Below are 22,357 nucleotides of genomic sequence, written 5' to 3'. Positions count from 1 at the left end.
TGGGACTGTGGTCTGTGGGAGATGGAGGGAAGAGGGGGGCATGCTGGACTCACAGTGGTAGGGACACATACTGCACTGGGTATTGGAGAGGGAGAGAGTCATGTAGTGGGATAGAGGAAAGGGAGAGATGCTAGACATAGGGTGAAGGGTGGAAAGAAGATACAGAAATAGTGGACCATGTGGGAAGAATAGGAAAGATGCTGGGCCATGTTGGGCAGGGAGGGTAGCGAAAAAGAAGAAGCTGGAAACGGGGAAGGATAGGGACTCAGAAGTGAGATAGTAGGCTTGGAGGAGCATAGAGACAGGGACAGAGAGGGTCAATGCTGGATAGAGAGAGGGTAGGGACACAGAGGACCAATGCTGAACTTGAGGGGGTTGGTTAGGGACACAGAAGGGAGCCTATGGGCAGAGAAGATGGTCTGACATGGGGGGATAAGAACACAGAAGGGTGATGCTGAACGAGGGGAGGTAGGGATACAGTATGGAGATATTGGGCAGGAAAAGTGAGATGCTGAACGTGGGGGCAGGATAGGGACAGGAACACAGAGGGAAGATGGATAATGGTATGGAGGAAAAGAGGGGAGACAGGCTGTGTGCACAGGGAAGGGGAGAGAGGCTGCATGCACAGGAAAGGGAAGAGAAAAGGGGAGCGAGGCTGCAAATATAAGGAAGGGAAGAGAAAAGAAAAGGGGAGAGAGGCTGCTCATATAGGGAAGGGAAAAGAAAAGGGGAAAGAGGCTGCTCATGTAGGAAAGGGAAGAGAAAAGGGGAGACAGGCTGCTCATATAGGGAAGGGAAAAGAAAAGGGGAAAGAGGCTGCTCATGTAGGAAAGGGAAGAGAAAAGGGGAGACAGGCTGCTCATGTAGGAAAGGGAAGAGTAAAGGGAAGACATGAAGGAAAGAGAAAAAAAGGGGACAAGATGCACATGAAGGGAAGGGAAGAGGGGAGACGAGATACATTTGAGAAAGAGGCAGAGCAATTGAAGAAAGCTGAACATGAAAGATCAGTGCCAAACATAGGGCAGGAGGTGAGATAAGAAACTGTAAATGGAAAGGAGGCCCCAGAAACACAGTTAAGAGCACAGACAGAGGAAAGCAGACCCAAAGATTAGGACCAAGATGACTGGAATAATAAAATCCCCAGACTACAAAGGTAGGAAAAATTATTTTTATTTTCAGTTTAGTGACTGAATTATGTCGGTGTTGAGAATTTGCATGTGTCAGTTTTATATTGCACTGTACAGAAGGACACGCATTTCTTTGATTCTCTGGTGTTGACAACATGCAAAGTCCTGTAGCTCTGCTTTCAGTTTGTGTCTGCATGCTTTTTGCGGTTCCCTATTTTGTATCAGGTGATAGTCATGTTCTGCACTTGCAGCTGAGGTAAATGATTTTGCTGGCATGTGGTGTCTATGTAAGAATCTGTAACAGTCCATCTTATTTCAGTTTCCCAGTAGCAGGTATATTGGTGCTCTAATGTATTTCAGTAGCATAATTAACTGAAATAACTACTTCTGAAGGTTACAGGTATGGGTGGGGATGGAATGGATCTTAGTAGGAGCAGGCGGGTATGGGTTAGATTCCAGTGGTGTGCCTCGACAATGTTTACACCTTGTAAGTTGTGCCATGAGATCAAAAAGTTTGAAAATCACTGAAATAGCCACTTGTCCCGAAAGGACAGTTTAACTTGACATGACTTTAACACTACATCCGCTGCCCAATGGCACAACCAGAGTTTCCGACATGCCATAACATAATGCGGGCAGCAACCCATATGTATGTCATAAATTGCATCCACCAAGCAGGCCAACCCTGATTCTAGTTGGGTGTTATGGCTCTTGTCCTGTGTTGCCAACTGCTGATGCCAGTTCAGGCATGCTCTTGCTATGAATGAACTGCACACTGTCACTTGAAGGCCCAAAGAGGCAACTTCAAAGGCTTGTTTCAGCGAGCCTTTTAGCTTCCCATTCTGTAGGTCTTTTAGGGCAATACCTCTTCCACCAGCAAGATGGTCTTCTTAATCATCGCCGTAACCAGGCAGTCCACTCTGGGAAGCTGCAATTTATCTTTCTCCTCTGGAACTAACAGGTAGAGGTGTGCCATAACTCTTCCCATTCTCAGCCGTGTGTCTGGTGAGACCCATTCTGCTGTAATCAGGTCCTCAATGTCTGGATGCTTCAGGAAGGCATCAGAAGGACTAAGTCCCCTCATGATCGACGAAGATGAAACTCTTGATGCCGAAGCAGAAGGCTCCACAATGGAAAGCACTGCCAGTGCTTCAGAAATAAGAGTAGCGATCTCCTCTTTATGAAACAACTTCACTATTTCCGGATAATCTCCTCCTCTAATGGCTCCTTCAACGATGGTTCCTCTGAATAGACTGAAGCCACATCAGCCTCATACACCCACTCCTGGAGGTCTAAATGAGATCTCTTAGGAGATGGAAGGGCAATGAGACGAGAAACTGAAGCACCTTGCAATAACTCCGACTGTCCCTGCTTCAGTAAATACACCTGGTGTAAGAGCAATATAAACTCTGGAGATGTGCCACGGCTGTTTCCGCCACGTCCCACAGGATTCCCGGCTTGCACACACTGCAACGCCCCGATGCTGATTGGCAGGTCCCACAGTGGGAATACTGCTCCACGGGAGTCACCATTCACCCCAACTGTCACAAGCTCAGCACAACATGTCTCAAACAGTGAGCCAGGATCCCTCCCCTGCACCAAGGAAAAATTAATTCATACCTGATAATTTTCTTTCCATTAGTCTCAACAGATCAATCCAGAGACTTGTGGGTTGTGTCCCTCTACCAGCAGGTGGAGATAGAGAGAACCTCTGAGGTTTGCTATATGTGGACCTGTGCAGCCAAGTAAACCTCAGTATGAACGATACCAACGCAGTGGAATGGAAACAATAGAAAACTCTCCTGACATTGTCAGACCAAATGCTCAACATACTTCCACCACTTCCAAATTTATTTGTTTTTATTATTTAATCAAACGAAAAAACATTCAGAACAACGAAACTCGAAAAAACTAACCAACCGAAACAAAACCGCAGAGAGTAAATCCAGGGGGGGTGGGGGGGGCCTCTGGATCGATCTGTTGGGACTAATGGAAAGAAAATTATCAGGTAAGAACTCATTTTTCCTTCCATAGCATCCCACAGATCAATCCAGAGACTTGTGGGATGTACCCAAGCAGTCCTCAAGTAGGGCGGGACACCCCCAACCCGGCAGAAATCGCCGACAAGCCAAACACCGCATCCTGCCGAATTGCCACATCCACCCAATAATGATGAGTGAACATATGGACCGAAGCCCATGTAGCAGCACTGCAGATATCTTCCAGAGAAACCAAACGGGACTCTGCATAGGAGGAAGCCTGAGCTCACGTAGAATAAGCACGAATTTGCGCAGGGGTTTCTTTGCCCAATGCCACGTAGGTCGAAGTGATGGCCTCCCGCACCCAACGGGCTTTGGTGGCCTTGAAAGCCATCCTGCTTATTTTTGAACAAGAAGGCCAGCCATCTTCAGACACAAATCGGGAGATGGCCGGCCATCTCCTGAAGCCAGCGAAATCGGCATAATCGAAAGACGATTTTCGCCGGCTTCAACTGCTTTCCATCGCAGGGCCGGCCAAAGTTTAAGTGGGTGTTTCAGCAGGGTATGGAAGGCAGGACGGGGCATGGTTACGAGATGGCCGGCTTCGGGCAATAATGGAAAAAAGGCCGGCTCTGAGGAGCATTTTGCCGGCTTCACTTGGTCCATTTATTTTCAGGACCAAGCCTCAAAAAAGTGCCCCAACTGAGCAGATGACCACCGGAGGGTATTGGGGATGACCTCCCCTTACTCCCCCAGTGGTCACCAACCCCCTCACACCCAAAAAATAAAAAAACATTTTTTTGCCAGCCTCTATGTCAGCCTCAAATGTCATACCCGGCTCAATGACAGCAGTATGTAGGTCCCTGGAGCAGTTTTTAGTGGATGCAATGCAATTCGGGCAGGTGGACCCAGGCCCATCCCCCCCCCCACCTGTTACACTTGTGGTGGTAAATGGGAGCCCTCCAAACCACCCCCAAACCCACTACCCACATGTAGGTGCCCGCCTTCACCCATAAGGGCTATGGTAGTGGTGTACAGTTGTGGGGTGTGGGTTTTGGGGGCTCAGCACACAAGGTAAGGGAGGTATGCACCTGGCAGCAATTTTTGAAGTCCACTGCAGTGCCCCCCAGGGGGCCTGGTTGGTGTCCTGGCATGTGAGGGGGACCAGTACACTACAAATGCTGGCCCCTCCCACAACCAAATGCCTTGGATTTGGCCGGGTGTGAGATGGCCGACATCGGTTTCCATTATCGGCGAAAACCGATGCCGGCCATCTCAAACCCGACCATCTCTGGACATTTGGCCGGCCCCAACCGTATTATCGAAACAAAAGATGGCCGGCCATCTTTTTCAATAATACAGTTCGGGACCGTCCTTTGCGGCGCCGGCCATATAGATGACCGGCGCCATTTGATTATGCCCCTCCATATGACCCTTCTTACTGCCTCCAAAAAGGATGGTCAGAAAGACAAAATTCATTCATCACCTCCAAATACCTGAGAAGAGCCTGTCTCATGTCGAGGCAGCGAAGAGCCCGGAATTGCTAGGGGTAATCTTCCCAGCGAAAAGTTGGCAACTGCAGAGACTGCCCCAAATGGAAACGAGAAACCACCTTGGGCAAAAACAAAGGAACTGTCCTAATCGATACTCCCGCCTCCAGAAAACGCAGGAAGGGGTCTCTACAAGAAAGAGGCTGCAACTCTGAAATTCTCCAAGCTGAAGTAATGGCTACTAGGAAAATCGCCTTCAAGGTAAGATCCTTAACCGTAATCCCCGATAAGGGTTCGAAAGGAGGACACTGAAGCGCTTTGAGAACTAGATTAAGGTTCCAGGATGGCAGAACTGGCACATGCGGAGGACGCAACTGATTTATGCCCCTCAAAAAGCGAACCACATTTGGGTGGGAGGTGATCGACGCCCCCTGAAGCCAACCTCTAAAGCATGCCAGAGCTGCCACCTACACCTTAAGAGAACTCAACGAAAGTTGAGGAGCCTTCCTTTCCCTCTCTCAGCTCTGGTCCCGCCCTCATTTCCTGTTTCCACGAGGGCAGGACCAGAAATGAGAGAGGGGAAGGAAGGCTCCTGAAGCGCCGAGCAGCTCGCATGCTTTTCACTCCTGCCACTGCCTGTAACCCGACGAGGTAACTTTTAAAATTCAGAGGGAGGGGGACTGGAACTCGGGCGGCCGGGGGCGGGGCGGAGGCGCGCCGTGCGGGACCTCCTTGAGTGCGAGGCCCTATGTGGTCACCTTGCCCTAAGATCAGCCCTGCATCGAAACCTTCCAAGCCCAGCTCTCTTCCCCTGCTGAAGAAATGGGGAACCTTCGCATTGAATGCGGTGGCCATTAAGTCCATCACCGGCATCCCCCAACGGGTATCTATCTGAACGAAGGCCAGAGGGGAGAGTGTCCACTCCCCCGGCTCCAACTCGTGGCGACTGAGAGTCCGTTTGCACATTCTGTGACCCCGTTATATGAGCCGCTGTCAAGAAAGAGAGATGGCAGATCAGGGCTGTCTCGTGCGCTAGTGGTGCACTCCTGGTGCCCCCCCCCCCCCCCGATGGTTCACGTAGGCAACCGCCGTCGCATTGTCCGAGAGAACTTGAACTGGGCAACCACGGAGAAGAGACAGAAACTCCCGAAGGGCCAGACAAATCGCCCGTAACTCCAAGTGATTGATGGACCAAGACGCCTCTGTCGAGGTCCAAATGCCCTGGGCCGTCTGTTGGAGGCAATGAGCCCCCCAACAAGACAGCGACGCATCCGTGGTCACGATCTTCCATTCCGAGGTTTGCAGAAGAATGCCCGAAACCAGATTCTTTTGAATGAACCACCAGTGCATGAATGTGTGCAGACGAGTCAAACATGGCACCCGAACCTCATAATCATCCGAGAGAGGAGACCAACGGCTCAGAAGGTGCCACTGCAGGGGGCGAATGTGAGCTCTGGCCCACTTTACGACGTCCAAGGTGGAGGCCATGGAACCCAGAACTTGTACATAGTCCCAAGCCCGCAAGTTCAGAGTTTGGAACAGAGCTCGCAACTGACCCTGCAACCGAGCTGAAGGAAGAGAAACTATCCCTGTTCAGGTATCAAAGCACACTCCCAAGTATTCCAGTGTCTGGGAGGGCTTAAGGCTGCACTTTGGGAAGTTGGTCACCCAACCAAGTGATTGAAGCAACCCGACCACTCTGTCGGTTGCCCGTCGACTCTCCTTGAAAGAAGACGCTCGCACAAGCCAGTAATCTAGATAAGGATGGACTTGAATCCCTTCCTTTCTGAGATGGCCGCCACTACGACAAGGGCCTTGGAAAAAGTCTGAGGTGCTATGGCTAGGCCGAAAGGCATCGCTTTGAATTGAAAATGATGACCGAGCACTGCAAAGCGAAGAAAACGCCTGTGAGGAGGCCAAATTGGAATGTTTAAATAGGCCTCTTTGAGATCAAGAGACGTCAAAAACTCCCCTGGCTGTACCGCTGCGATCACCGAGCGGAGGGTTTCCATGTGGAAATGCCAAACCCGTAATGACCTGTTGACGCACTTGAGATCTAGGATGGGTCGCCAAGAACTGCCCTTTTTTGCACCACCAAATGAATGGAGTATCGACCGCACCCTCTTTCTGCTGGGGGGTACAGGCTGGACGGCTCCCAGTCGTTGTAAGTTGAAGAGGGTGTGATGAACTGCCTGCACCTTGGCGGGAGATTTGCAAGGAGATTCCAGAAACAAGTCTACTATCGGAGAAGCCAATTCCAACTTGTAGCTGTCTCTGATAACCTCCAAGACCCATCTGTCAGATGTTACCCTGGTCCACTCCACCAGGAATAGGGCCAGCCTGCCCCCAATAACAGGCTGGAGATGGACCAGGGTCCCATCACTGGGCAGACCTGGCTGCGGGCTGGTTTCTGTTACCGGAAAGGAAGGCCCGCCTGTCACCTCAAAAGGGCTGAGGTCTCTGAGAAGACCTGGCTCTCTGAAAAGCGGTCCCGCGGCCTGGACAGTAACTACTACTACTACTTAACATTTCTAAAGTGCTACTAGGGTTACGCAGCGCTATACAATTTAACATAGAGGGACAGTTCCTGCTTAAAGAGCTTACAATCTAGAAGACAAGTGAACGGTCAGTCCGATATGGGCAGTCAAATTGGGGCTGTCTGGAGTTACTGAACGGTAAGAGTTAGGTGCTGAACGCAGCATTGAAGAGGTGGGTTTTAAGCAAAGACTTGAAGATGGGCAGGGAGGGGGCTTGGCGTATGGTCTCAGGAAGGTTGTTCCAAGCATAGGGTGAGGTAAGGCAGAATGAGCGGAGCCTGGAGTTGGCAGTGGTGGAGAAGGGTACTGAGAGGAGGGATTTATCCTGTGAACGGAGGTTTCGGGCGGGAACGTAAGGGAAGATGAGGGTAGAAAGGTAGTGAGGGGCAGCAGACTGAGTGCATTTGTAGGTAAGAAGGAGAAGCTTGAATTGAATGCGGTATCTGATTGGAAGCCAGTGAAGTGACCTGAGGAGAGGGGTGATATGAGTATATCGGTTCTGGCGGAATATAAGACGTGCAGCAGAGTTCTGAACAGATTGAAGGGGGGATAGATGGCTAAGTAACGACGTGTATCCCTAAACTTAGGTCTAGGTCCTGCCAGTCGCACAAATTTGGACCTGTCCTCCGGGAGGCGCTGGCCCTTACAGTCACCGAGGTCCTTCACAATCTGTTTTAGGTCTGTCCCAAACAAAAGCTTTCCCCTAAAAGGAAGCCTTACCAGCCATGACTTAGAAGCCACGTCTGCAGCCCAATGTTGCAACCACAGCCAGCGACGTGCGGCGACCGCTAGGGAAACCTCCTTCGCCGAAGCCCTCAAAATATCATAAAAAAGATCCGCAAGGAAGGCTAAACCGGACTCTAAGGCCGGCAAAACAGCCACAAGGTGCTCCGGAGAGGAGGCTTTCTGTACTCACGATAAGCATGCCCGCGCCGCATAGGAGCTAAAAACTGAAGCATGCAGGGAAAGGGCCACTACTTCAAAGGACAGCTTCAAGCAAGTCTCCAACTTACGATCCTGAGGGTCCTTGAGCACTGTGCCACCCTCCACAGGGAGAGTGGTTTTCTTAGTGACCGCTGTGATTAATGAATCCACCTTAGGAAACTTCAACAAGTCTAAGTCAGTAGCAGGTAGCACGTAAAGACACGACATAGATCTAGCAACCTTAAGCGCACTGTCCAGCATATCGCACTGCGCCAAAATAAGGATTTTCATGGCCTCATGCATAAGAAAGGAACGAGGTGGGCATTTGGTGCCAGACATAATAGAGAGCACCGGACCTGTTCCCCCTGATGATTCAGGGGTGAAATGGCCAAAATCTCAAAAGCCATAATAGTCAGGGAGGGAAGCTCTTCCCTGCAAAAAAGGCGGGCCAGCAGTCAGGTCATTCCCCTCGTCAGAAGGCAGGGTGACCTCATCTGCCAAATCCAATGATTCTGAGGGAGAGCCCGGAGACAAACCCGGGCCATCTGTGTCAGATAGCTCCTCGGGATCCAAAATCTCTACCCGGGGACATTTTGGCAGGAAAGACTGAGAGGCTGCAGCAACCGAAGTTTGCTGAGGAAGAGACGGGGCCGCCTGAAGAGAAGCTCCCGATTTCTTCAGAAGAAAGGCACTGTGCATTAATAAAACAAAATCCGGGGAAAAAGGAACTGAAAGGGACTCCCCTTCTCCCTCTAAATTGCTTTCCTCCATTGGAGCCTGTGCCACAGAAGCGTGTTGTGCCTCCTCTCTGTCAACTGCCACGTGCGGAGCAGGTCACACCCGAGAGGAAAAAATGGTGCCCCTGTCATGCTGAACACCCGCTGTGGGCTGACAGCGGCACGACTCACACTCCCCCGATGCTGCTCTCCGGCCCCCACACCAGGAGCAGCGCTTAGCCGCCTCAGAAGGCACTGACATGCTCCACAAACGCCTGCCCCTCAAACAGACTAGGCAGCCCGTCTAGCTCCGCCATATGATTAAACAACAACAAAGTTTCTTAAAGAGAGAAAGGCAACACCCAATCAGGCCCACAGCCCCGGGCGATGGAGGAAAGGTAGGGGGAGACTGGGAGGGACCTGGCACCACCAGGTGTACACCAGAAGCTACAAACAGCCATTCAACCCCTGACTGTGCTAAACTAGGCCCAAAGGACACCAGTAGCTAGATCAAACCAGAGCTGTACAGAGATGTCCTTCCACCTGCTAGATAGAGAGAATACTGAGGTTTACTTGGCTGCACAGGTCCACATATAGCAAACCTCGGAGGTTCTATCTCCGCCTGCTGGTAGGGGGACACAACCCACAAGTCTCTGGCTTAATCTGTGGGAAGCTATGGAAGTAGAACTTGCAGCCCTCCAAGCGGTTCTAAGTTAAACTTTAGTCAGACTTGGCACTGATGGCTGATCCCCTCAAGCTCACAGTCTCCATAATTCTTACCACAGGTAAGAAAGGCTCAAGACTGATACTCTGTCCCACAATCTCCAGCAAACCTTTTCCTCCTCCTTGTTTTTTTCCCAGGGTTGTTCTGCTGGAAAAAGAGAGCTCCACAAGAAACAGGGGTAGGTGAAGGGAGGGAAGAAGTAAATTCGAGGGCACCAGAAACAGGGATCTGAAGACCTCAAGATATGACTCTGCAGACTCAAGCCACCTGCAAAGCTTAACTGGGGACCAGTTGACCAACTGGACCAGGCGCAACACTCAGAACCAGAGGCAGAAAAGTGTGAACATCCACCTGTTAGAGATGGAATATTCTGAAGAGTTGGAATATATGTCAAGAAAGATATGCCTCAGTTTAGTTTTCAGTTCTCTATCTTCACCTGCTGGTTGATGGACACAACTATCCCCACAGGTTCTGGAATACTGGGAAGCTATGTAATGGAAATCATATTTTATACACCCTCCTTTTATTTAAGGCCATTCTCTCTGACATTTTAATAAACTTTAACAGAAATTTCCCCTCTTTAACACAGTAATACACCAACAGGAAAAACCTACCTCAGTCAATCTCAGCAGCCTATGCTCCAAGTTGGTATAGTGGTAGTGCGTGGATAGAAACAAAACTCTAAAATGTCTTCAAAATGGCACCCACCTGTGCAGACAAAGGATCCATTTTAAAACAATTCAAAACAGCTAACTGTTAAACAGCATTTCTGCTCAAGTCTTCAATCATATCCTATCTTACTGGTTTTCAGCTTACCCAAAATGAAAATGCCTGAGATAATGTCTGAGATATCCATATACAGATCTAAGAACTATTGCACTCTTGATCTTAGTGTAGAAAACTAACTATATCAAGGAAAGATCTACTTTTATACACAAGATTTTTTTTTAGCCATTTGTATCCAGCTTTTCGTCATACATTCAATAATCATTTCCTGCTAACAAAATTAACAAAAAGTTCAACAATTTTTGCAGTTAGTGGTTTTAAGATGGCGGTAAGGTGTGACCCCCCAATTAAAGTCACAAGAAAGACATCCACTGTCCTCACCCTGGACTGCCACTTGACTGCCATCAGCAGTCATCACAGGCCTCGCCTGTTCTCTTATGGGCTTCTAGCTAGATCAGAAACCCATGCCAAGGGCCAATGCTTAAATGAAAGGCAGCACCCTAGGCAAGGTTTATTTTGGCACATCTTCCCTTTTAGGCTTTAGTGCTTGCTGACCCTCAACCTGAATCAAAAGGGTAGCATTGTGATACTACCTCTTCCCTGGCCTAGTAGCCAGAACAGGCACCTTTCTTGCCCACCCCTTGCAATGGCCCTGCTTGGGAGCGTATGCTAACAGCCACTCCCTTTCAAGCACTGCATTCCTGCTTTGGGTGAGTGGGGAGAAAGAAGGAGGTGGGGAAGGTATGCTGTGTATGAAAAAAGAGAGATCAGGTTTCCTGATCTGGTTAGCATCTAGGATCATGTAAAGTTTGAAAATGTTAAAACATGGTCATACTGAATAAAAGTTTGCAAGTTGATTTTTAAGTGCTTCTCAAAGTGTGGACTAAACCAATATTTGAAGCTACAAAAAAAAAAAGAGAAAAGAAAAAGCTGTATCGTTGGCCTGCATGGCTCAACAGAAGGTACAGTAGCGTTATAGCTGACATTACACATGTGGCTGGAGCAGCAGTAATAGAGGCAAAGCAAGGCTAGTCATATGCTTGCTTGCCTCTCTAAAATGTAGTTGAACCCACTATTATAAGTACATAAGTAATGCCACACTGGGAAAGGACCAAGGGTCCATCAAGCCCAGCATTCTATCCACGACAGCGGCCAATCCAGGCCAAGGGCACCTGGCAAGCTTCCCAAATGTACTTTATTTATTTTTTGTCTATTAGATTGTAAGCTCTTTGAGCAGGGACTGTCTTTCTTCTATGTTTGTGCAGCGCTGCGTATGCCTTGTAGCGCTATAGAAATGCTAAATAGTAGTAGTAGTACTAACATTCTATACATGTTATTCCTGGAATTGTGGATTTTTCCCATTTAGTAGCGGTTTATGGACTTGTCCTTTAGGAAACCGTCTAACCCCTTTTTAAACTCTGCCAAGCTAACTGCCTTCACCACGTTCTCCGGCAACGAATTCCAGAGTTTAACTACGCATTGGGTGAAGAAAATTTTTCTCCGATTTGTTTTAAATTTACTACACTGTAGTTTCATCGCATGCCCCCTAGTCCTAGTATTTTTGGAAAGCATGAACAGACGCTTCACATCCACCATATTTATTTGTTATACCACCTAATTTGGAAGCAAGTCTAAGTGGTGTACAACTGAATAAAATAATTTCAAAGATAGAAAAGAACTCCATTAAAACAAAAGATGCAATCACAACCTACAACATAAGAATATTAAGATGGTGGTATCTGCATATCCTTTCCATCCTCCAACATTATCCACTGTAAAAATAAAAATCAACTATTAAAATCAAGGGAGAACAAATGGGTTTCAAGGTGTGAGACAGTTTATAGAACTTTGTCCCTCACCATTAAGAACAGTGCCTTAGACAACCTAAGCCACCATAAGAGCACTAGTCCCGCCCTGGAGGAAGTGAGCCAAGAGGAAGGGTAGAGCCTAAACCAGGAAGTATATAAAGGCAGGCACTAAGTGAGGTTAAGGAGGCCCAGACAAAAGAAGGAATTGAAGCCCCATTGTATGCCACCGCTATCTATGGTTAAGAACTATGATCTGGCTGAGGTAGCCGCTTTTGCTTCTTGTTTGAGACTCATAGCCTGTGTTTGGGGTGGGGCCACCCTACCAGCCACAGACTGTGTTCAGGCCTTGCCAGCCTGTGGCCTACTTGACTGCTTAGTGAACTATAGAAGCATTCTTTTGTTCCTGGTCCTGTGACATAACAGACCTCAGGATTCAATTAAATACTTGTTTTCATTTATTTTCCTTTGTCTGGCTGTGTTATTTCACAGGCCCACCTTCCAACCTTGCTCTGGTTTTCACATAAAGATTAGATCTAAATTTCTGATAAGATAATTCTACTCATAGTACCAAAGATAAATTGTTCCAATAAAACAGAGCTAAGAAAAAGAAAGCACAGTGCCAAGTAGATGCCAAATGCGTCTGGGATAGAGAAGATAATACCAATCTGTGATGGTTCGATGATCGAAGAACATGAGTGACAACAGAGAGAATGGTACAGGTAGCTAAATAATCAGAGGCCAGTATGAAGAGCTTTAAATGCGAGTGTCAGTATTGAATATGTGTAGTAATAGGAAGCCAATGTAGTTGACAAAGTAAAGGAGAAACATGATGTCCCTAAGCTTTGTGTTACAAAGTACACATGCAGCAGAATTTTGTAGCGATAGAAATCTCTTAAGCTGGGTAACTCCTGCATAAATGGTACTGCTATAATCAAGCTTCGATCCTATAAAAGCATGATAGAGAATAAGCAAAGTATCCTTCTCCAAAAAAAGAAACCTAAGTCTATTTAATGCAGAAAAACGTGAGTACAGAACAGCAGAGATTTGTTGAGTAAGGTAAGATGTGTATCGATAATCACATCAAGATAAAAGAATCTACCACAGGAGTTGGTTTACCAAATAGGATGGGAACCAATGCACGTGCTTTGCCTTTTACAGCTGCTCATAGAACTTTTGCATCTAGTCTTGCTGTGAAATAATTCAATCGTAACTTGGCATTTGCTATAGAATCTAATTCTAAATCCACACTTTGCAAATGAGTAACTCTGTATTTTAAAGAAAAGGGGAGGAAAAGACCTCAGATATCCAGTAGAATTCCACTTTAATATTTCAGTAGTGGATACTGGACCACTTAGCCTTTACTCTCAAACTACATGATTATCTTTGTAAACCAGCTAGCGGATATCCTCATAAGTCAGAAAAACCTCGACCTTATATCCCCCTTTTTTGGTATACATATTTTATGGGGTTTTTTTTTAAATTTTTGTTCAGAAAAAGAGAGGTTTGAACACTTATCTGTCGGTAAGCTTGCACTAGTGGGTTTGCTCAACATTGAGCTCCTGTTTCGCTCTTGCTTCATAAGGAGCAGGACCCATCGTTTTGTAATACCTATAACAAAAATACCGACTTAATATCATACAGAGAAACATATCAGCTCATGGACTCACTTTTAGCTTATCTTAACCCATACCTTTTGTCGTGCCTGCTTCTATTTTCCTCTTAATTTGCCTACTTGGCTTTAAAATGGCGCTCAGAGTTTAAATAGACACCACCGTCATCCACCTATCAGATTCTGGCTCCACTAGTGCACGCTTACTGACAGATAAGTGTTCAAACCTCTCTTTTTTTGAACAAAAATTTCAAAAAAAACAAAATATATATACCAAAAAAAAAGGGGGATATAAGGGCGAGGTTTTTTTGACTTATGAGGATATCCGCTAGCTGGTTTACAAAGATAATCACGTAGTTTGAGAGTAAAAGCTAAGCGGTCCGGTATCCACTACTGAAATATTAAAGTGGAATTCTACCAGATATCTGAGGTCTTTTCCTCCCCTTTTCTTTAAAATACAGAGTTAATCTCATTTGCAAAGTGTGGATTTAGAATGTGAAATAATTCACAAATCTACAGACAGCAAAACATGGCGAGGATAAGGTACTCAAATGTAGCAAAACATGCACTGAATCTGAAGGGAATTGTATCTGATGACTACAGGAGGGCCGAGTGCAAGAAGGCAGTGACGAGAACCAGAAACTTGCTAAAATGTTCAGGGAGAAATATTACTAGCAGAAAAAGACAATAATACTATCTTCAAACCATTGTTAAGACCCTCATCTAGACTACAGTATTCAATGCTGTAAGGCTGTATCACCAAAAGGATAACACGCATAATAAATGACAGCAGATAAAGACCGGTATATTACAAATAAGGAAACATTTTATGGTGGGTATTTGGAACAAGCCTCCAATAGAGGTAATGGATGCAAAAATAGGATCAGAATTCACAAAAAGCATAGATGGCTAACCTAGTGGCTATGCAATGCTCTGTTACGCAGCAGATCTGGGGTTACACAAACCAACTTCTGTTCCCCAGGCTTGCTGCAGAAGCAGTACTGACAGCCCAAAGAGGAAGAAGTGTCAACAGTGACATCTGTAGGAAAACGTTCCAAGAGCCTACATTGCTACAAAGGAGGAATTCCATAAATGGCACCCAAAGTTAGGCACTGGGATATGTTAAACTAGTATTCTGTAAAAGGTGATCTGCACACAATAACCTTCACAGAATAATAGCTTAGAATGCATTTCATGCCTAACTTTGAGCATGAGCATTTACACCTGCCAACTGATGGCAGTTAGGGGCGTAAATGCAGGTACTCATAACACCTAACTTCTGGCAATGCCCCTGACCTACGTGGCCATGCCCCTATGGAGTTGTAAGCTATAAAATTTAGGCACACGTTATAAAATAAAGCAGATCTGCGCATAACTCCTAATTATTGCCAATTAAGTGGTTAACACCAATAATTGATATCACATAATTAGCTAATTAGTTTGTGTGGATCTCCTAATTTTGCACCAGTTTTCAGAGTGAAAGTACAGGACATTACTACTGCTTTTCTGTGGGTAACGTTTGGATGGAAAATAAAAGTACATAAGTAATGCCACACTGGGAAAAGACCAAGGGTCCATCAAGCCCAGCATCCTATCCACGACAGCGGCCAATCCAGGCCAAGGGCACCTGGCAAGCTTCCCAAACATACATTCTGTACATGTTATTCCTGGAATTGTGGATTTTTCCCAAGTCCATTTAGTAGCGGTTTATGGACTTGTCCTTTAGTAAACTGTCTAACCCCTTTTTAAACTCTGCCAAGCTAACCGCCTTCACCACGTTCTCCGGCAACGAATTCCAGAGTTTAATTATGCGTTGGGTGAAGAAAATTTTTCTCCGGTTTGTTTTAAATTTACTACACTGTAGTTTCATCACATGCCCCCTAGTCCTAGTATTTTTGGAAAGCGTGAACAGACGCTTCAAATCCACCTGTTCCACTCCACTCATCATTTTATATACCTCTATCATGTCCCCCCTCAGCCATCTCTTCTCCAAGCTGAAAAGCCCTAGCCTCCTTAGTCTTTCTTCATAGGGAAGCATGTAGATTTAAAAATAAAATGTATATTATTTCTCTCCTCTGACTTACACTTCACCAGGAGCAGCAGCTAAAAGTACACGTTATAGACTCTAGTGAAAATGTAAGCAGGTATATGGATGGGCATTGTTCAGCTAGCCCCTCATCTCAGGTAAATCAGTACTTACCCAATTAAATGGCTTTTGGGAACTGTCCTCCTAGTGAGCCGATTTGTGGTCCATATTAGAAAGGTCTCACAGTGAGAATTGTAGCCCCTGGCCAAGGACTGTGTTCTATGATGTCCAGTCTGATAGGGATGGAAGGATATAAAAGTCCTTTTACTAAAGTGTGCTAAACAATTAGCTTGTGAATTAGTGTGCAGTAACTTAGCACATAAGCTTGACAACAAATTACCACACTGGCATGATCATGCAGGCTAATCCAGCGTTACTCGACTAACGCTGGTTCTGAGCATCAGCCCCATAGAGTGTGGTGGATGCACTTATCCCAAACCCACCTATTTCTCATCCCATAACTGGCTATGAAGTTAACACGTAAATTAGCCTGTACAATCATGCCAGTGTGGTAATTTGTTGTCAAACTTATGTGCTAAGTTACTGCACACTAATTCACAAGCTAATTGTTTAGCACACTCCCAAACCCACCTATTTCTCACCTCATAACTGGCTATGAAGTTAACATGTAAATTAGCACCAGTGTTAATCTGCACAGAATGCTCAGAGAGCTTTAGAAAAGGAAACAATGTGCATACCAGAGATGGCAGCAAATTGTATTTAAATGTAATCAAACGGTGTTAATGAGGTCATTTGCTATGCCCTGCCAATGCTCAGAGAACAGTGCACGAACAAATCCTGCTCCTATCGCTGGCAAAATGATGTCGGTTCGGAGCTGGCAAAATGATGTCGGCTCAGAAGCAGAAGGAAGCCCATGAAAGCCTCTAAGCCTCCAAGAACAGCGCCAATGTGTGCTTCACTTCAGGGTTTACCTGGCTCATGTGCAAAAGAGCTGTGCTTACTGTGAAACTCTTGTGCATATGCGCCAGGCACATTCATCCCCCGTCTCACAGCGCACATATAGTTTGAATGCCATTAGCTTTGAGCAAAGGAGAGCTATTTTTCTGTGCTGTTCCTGCAGTATAGGGTGGGTGCTATTCGCTATAGCACCAGAGCTTTGAGCATCAGGGCCAAAGAATTTCATTGTTTTTCTCTGCAGGAACAGTGGAAACAAACTTGAAGGGTCCCCAACGGTTAGCACACAGCTTCAACCACGCAGTAAGTGCAAAACCTTTACTGCATTAGGATTTATTTACCACCTTTGTGGTGGATGGCAAAAATAAGAAACATGGGTCAAACATAAGCACTTGACAATTACATCACTAAAAATATTCTTAGTAAAAGGGCCCTAAGAGAAAATCCCCATATAGGTGTAAATCATAGCTCATTGCACTGCAGCCCAATAACGGCTGGTTCTACTAAACAGAAGGTCAAAGAGGCAGGAAAATTTGAGGAACCAACAAATACCGTAATAAGTAAAGATCATCATTAGTAAGAAGGTGAAAGAAAAGGCAAAGATAAGAACTCCATAGTACTATTACAAGAAGGGAATCATGCAAACTAATTCACAGAATAACTGTGAATAGACTTCAAAGCCTATTTTTAACTTTACTTTGCCTTTGTACAAAAGCTCGTGAATTCACTTCCCTAATGTGCAAAATCGGTGTGATGGCCATGACTTTTCTCATCTCCCAGTTCTTCTGCTCTGCATAGTGTTAGTGAATAACATAAAACATGTACACAACCAAAACATACAAAAAAGACTTGGCAAAATCTACAGCTAGAAGAGCGATTGCCATTGCTCACTCTTTCTGCCCCTTTTATAAAGTGAAGTAATAAAATATACAGCAAGCTGTACTGGGTTTCAAAATTCCATTTATCTACCTGTCTGAAATCCTGAAAACGGATTTCTTGATTGAGAGGGAGAAAGAAGAGCAGGGAGCAGCGTATTTGGGACCAACTGGAGCCCAGGAACAGAGCAGTGGCAGAGGTTTCCTAAACCCCAATCAGGGACACAAGAGGGGGAACGATCAGTATCGGAAGCAAGATACACTGATTTTAGAGGAATAGGAAGTGTCTTCAGCCTCTACCAGGCAAGGGAAAAGCATCAAATGGCTGAAAAGTAGAAAGGAGAGGAGGGCTATGGAGGTAAGGGGACTGCAGAAGAGAGGAGCTACATATAAGGTGTGGTGGGAGAGAACCAGACTACTTTAATTTTTTTTAGAGGGCAGGGTAATGTGTCTATTAAAAAAGTAGTTTTAAAATTCATTAGTAACAATGAATGAACGGCAATCCAATATTAGAAAATTCAAATTTTGAATCTGTTTCACCAAAACATTTAAACACAGTAAAAAAAAAGTCATTTACCAACGCTGTTGGTGCCTGCTTACCGTTATTTATTTATTTAGATTTAGCTCACAACTTTTCAGTAGTAGCTCAAAGTGAGTTACATTCAGGTACAGTAAATATGTCTCTGTTCCCAGGGGGCTTACAATCTAAGGGGACCTTTTACAAAGATGTGGTAAGCACAGCAAAAAATGTCATTCCACATTAATTTTGCATTGTGCGCACATGACCCACACACTAAAAAATAGTTTATTTTTTGGCATAGGGGACGTTCTGGGGGAGGACAGCGGATGTGTTCTGTGCTAATTGGTTAGCACAGCTACACTGCCACACACTGATAGTGAAAGTTTAGCATGGGCGTCTCTACTGCCCGCAAAAATAGGTGATGGCAGGGGCCATTATTAAAAAATTCAGAAAATTGGCCATTTTACCTCAGACGTAAAAATGGCTACAGCGCAAGGGGAATGACCCATATAAGAGCGCGCTAAGGCCACATTTTACCACTGTTTGTACCTGAGGCAATGGACGGAAGACTTGCCCAAGATCAAAAGGAGCAGCGTTGGTATTTGAACCAGGCTTCCTTGGTTGCCAGCTCAGTGCTCTAACCATTCGACTACTCCTCTACTAGTAAATGAACCCCTAAGGGTTCTCATTGACTACTCTTTCTTCCCTCCCCCAATCAAATATTTCAGTTCAATTTCTTGGCTACTTGAAAAGTTTCTGATTTAGAGCATGGAATTGGCCTAGTTTGGCCATCATTGTAAACATTATACTAGGCCTGATGGACCTTTGCTGTGGCCCAATCTGAAAATTCATATGTTCTTAAATGATTTTTTTTTTTTTTTGGGGGGGGGGGGGGAGGGTTTAAATATATAGATTAAATAACACCCCAGACTAAGGGCTCCCTTTACTATGGTGCGCTAACGATTAGTGTGCTAAATGCTAGGAAGCCCATTTTATCTCTATGTGCTTCTTAGCATGTAGCGCACAAAAATTGTTGGTTCACCTTAGTAAAATGAGCCTTAACTCATAAATCTATTTAAGACATGAGAAAAATGTGTATACATATTACAAAAAAAAGTGTTTGTAAGTGATAAGTTTACTTGGGAACTTTTTCTGGCAAACCAACCTCTCTGGAAGGTAAGAACACACCAGGGTGGAAAATCACTCCTTAGAACTCACATTACTGGGAGTCAAGAGTACATGACAAGTGCATTTTTTTACTGAAGAGTTAAGTCTTGCATGAATTTTAAAATCCCTCACATCGTTACTATAGTGTTAACTAGTCTATAACAGACATCGGCTTTTAATGGTTTTGTGGTGAAGAACTTGAAGACCAACTCTCTAGGATTCTATACGCTTGCACAGCCAACTTTACACTTAGCATGGGAAGTTGTACACACAGTTATAGAATAAGGTCAGTTGCACACATAAATTAATGTTAATTTGTGTTAACAAGCAGTTGGTCTTAATTGGCAATTGGCACCAATTAGCAGTCACACACACAACTGCTGTTAGTACTGTAGAACATGTGCAAGCAAATTCTATTAAGTGCATCTACCAGGGGGTGTGGCCATGGGAGGGGAATGGGCAGGTCAGGGTGTGCCTAGAAGTAACGTGTGCAAGTTACAGAATACTAATATTTAAGCGCCTAACAACCTACAGTGTAACATGATCTCATGATTTGCACCCAATCAAACAATATGTTGAACAAGCTGGGAGTATTCTCAGATGTTTCTGGAGTAAGCCCTAATAATGGATCAAACTATCTTTACTTAACTGCTGAAGACAGAGCAGTTGAAGACTCCAAAAATAATGCTTCACAACAGCAGATATCTGAGACTCAAAAGAATGAGTATCCTCTAATAAATGCCCAAGAATAAACTGTTGGGATATGCTACGGTTGCACTCCATCCAAAGACAGAGCCAGGTCAGTTTTAAGGATCCTCCCCAAGATAGACTTGGCTAAGATTAAATCAGGTGTATATGAATGACTTGTGTAGTAGAGGACTCTGTCCAGAAAGAGTAATATTTGAGAATCCCTGAATCTAAACTGAACCCAGATTACAGTGTGATGTAAAAGAGGTGTGATCCTCCTTTCACTCACAGGGCAGTAGGAATCCCCTCTCCAAATGCTTAAATACACTATAAATGGGATTTGCATATAGGAGTCTATGCTTTTCTTTCACAAGGAGGCCAACTGAATCCACAGCTGGGGCACAGCACAGCCTGGTTGCTATATCTGATATGACCAACTCAGTCACTTCATTTAAGATAGTAGTTCACCCACAGGTGGCTAAGCCTGAAATAGCAGCATGCTGTTCAAAAAAAGGAGAGTGACAATACATAAAAAGGGACCAATGTAATAAGCCATGAATCAGAACAACGGACTCACAAGAAGGGAGACAAAAAAAAAATCCCATTAGAAAATCTCTGGTGGCCAAGTAAGCCACAGACTCCCCAATACCTACCCCATAAACACTCTCTGCTAGCCAGTGGGCCCCAACCCCCCCCCCCCCCCTCGGGCCAACTGGTCCAGGACACCTGGCACAAAAGGCCTTCCCCACCCTGTACAGCACCCTACCCCTGTTGATTAATAATAAGGGGAGATATAAAATGACAAAGGTTATTTTAGCACAGGGTACCATATTATACAAAGAGACCCTATGGTAAAATAACCCGACTTAACAGTAGCTCACGTTGATAATTTTTCCCAGGCTGGCATTTAAGATTCTACGAATTTGGAGGAACTCTGAATTGCAATTCCATTCAACCTTATGTTCCAGTCCATGACCTTCACTTCTCTTCCTGTATTGCTGCAACAAGATAACGATTCTCTGTCTTTCAAAAAAAATGTTGAAGATCTATTTGTTTAGAGAGGCTTCTCCATAACAATCGCAGTTACTTTGTGTGTGTGTGTGTGGGGGGGGGGGGGGGTGTATTTTTTAATCTTGCTTTTATTTATCTCATTTTTAAGTTATATTGAAATGTATTGTTAAAACCATATAATTATGCATGTTTCATATTGTAAGCTGCCTAGCACAATTTGTAATAGGCAGAGTAAAAGTTGTATTAAATGAAATGAAACGATGCAGCAGTCAGTCTGCCAAATAAGGGAGCTCTTTACAATAGGGTAGTGGCCTTTGGTCCTGGGGAATTGAGGAACTGAGTTCGATTCCCACTTCAGGCACAGGCAGCTCCTTGTGACTCTGGGCAAGTCAATTAACCCTCCATTGCCGCATTGAGCCTGCCATGAGTGGGAAAGCGCAGGGTACAAAATGTAACAAAATAAGAGATACTGGGCTTGATGAACCTTGGTCTGTCCCAGTGTGGCAATACTTACGTACTTAATAAAACTTAGGGCACCAGTACATGCCTTCCTAGGAACAGGTAGGTAGTATTGGTCCAGGGGGACGTCCATCACAGAATCTCTATGGTTGAGGGCCACTTAATACCCTGGACTAGTGCTGTCCCAATTCACAATTCGATTGGTCGATTCGTTTGGGGCAAAAAAAAAAAGTCCCGATTCAGGATTTCCCCATCTCCATCCCTCCCGCTGTCACCCAAGCTGCTGCCGCTTCCTTCCCTCCCGCTGTCACCCAAGCCGCTACTGTTGCTTCCTCCCTCTTTCCCTTCCGCTGTCACCCAAGCAGCTGCTAATGGAAGCAGTAGCAGCGACAAGAAGATAAACTTACCATAGCAGGGCCCAAAGTCGCTCTTTTGTTAGCAGCGCAGGCAAGAAGGTTTCTCTATTGGCGCGCAGCCGGAACGGGAACTGACGTGAGGAGGCGGGACCGGCTGCCGCGCCAAGCAAGCCACCAATGCAAGGGCAGAGCAATCAGGTTGAATGAAAAGCGGAGGACTGAGGAGGCGTCTGAGACGGGATGAGAAACTTATGAGCTGCTGCATCCACCTTATCGTGTTGTTAGTATTTTTATTTAATCTCAGTTACATTTTCAAACATGCTAGCTTGTGCACCATATGGATGTACAAAGAGGCATCATAATAACGGAATACGTTTTTATAGGTAAACTAGTAAATTGTTTTATAAATTGTAATCAGTGTGTGGCATTTGTAGGGGATGATTATAGGGACACCCCAGCACTGTTATATTCGTGCAGAGGTTTTTTTTTTTTTCCCTCCTGGTAAAGGGCAAGGCCGTGCCTAGGGTCTATGGCGCCCCCCCTGCAGACTATCAGTTGGCGCCCCCCCCCCCCCCCCCCGGATCTGCCTGGCAATGTGCTCCGCTTCCGCTAGCGAGGCTCCAAGGCGTGTGGATGTCAAA

General features: G+C 45.5%; 1 protein-coding gene across 2 annotated transcripts in view; it reads right to left on the bottom strand.

Annotated features, from left to right (window-relative positions):
• The window catches only part of PPHLN1 (periphilin 1), a 242,577-nt gene extending 220,706 nt beyond the window's left edge, over window positions 1-21,871 (bottom strand). For both annotated transcript variants that reach the window (XM_030216566.1, XM_030216567.1), the window contains exons 1-2: window positions 21,768-21,871; window positions 10,112-10,205 (exon numbers count right to left, since the gene is read on the bottom strand). The gene's annotated coding sequence lies outside the window, so the exon portion shown is untranslated. The remainder of the gene's footprint in view (window positions 1-10,111; window positions 10,206-21,767) is intronic.
• Window positions 21,872-22,357: the final 486 nt, after the last annotated feature.

This window comes from Microcaecilia unicolor, chromosome 10 (assembly GCF_901765095.1).
Source record: "Microcaecilia unicolor chromosome 10, aMicUni1.1, whole genome shotgun sequence".
Lineage (NCBI taxonomy): Eukaryota > Metazoa > Chordata > Amphibia > Gymnophiona > Siphonopidae > Microcaecilia > Microcaecilia unicolor.
This window is presented reverse-complemented; position numbering and strand designations above follow the sequence as displayed.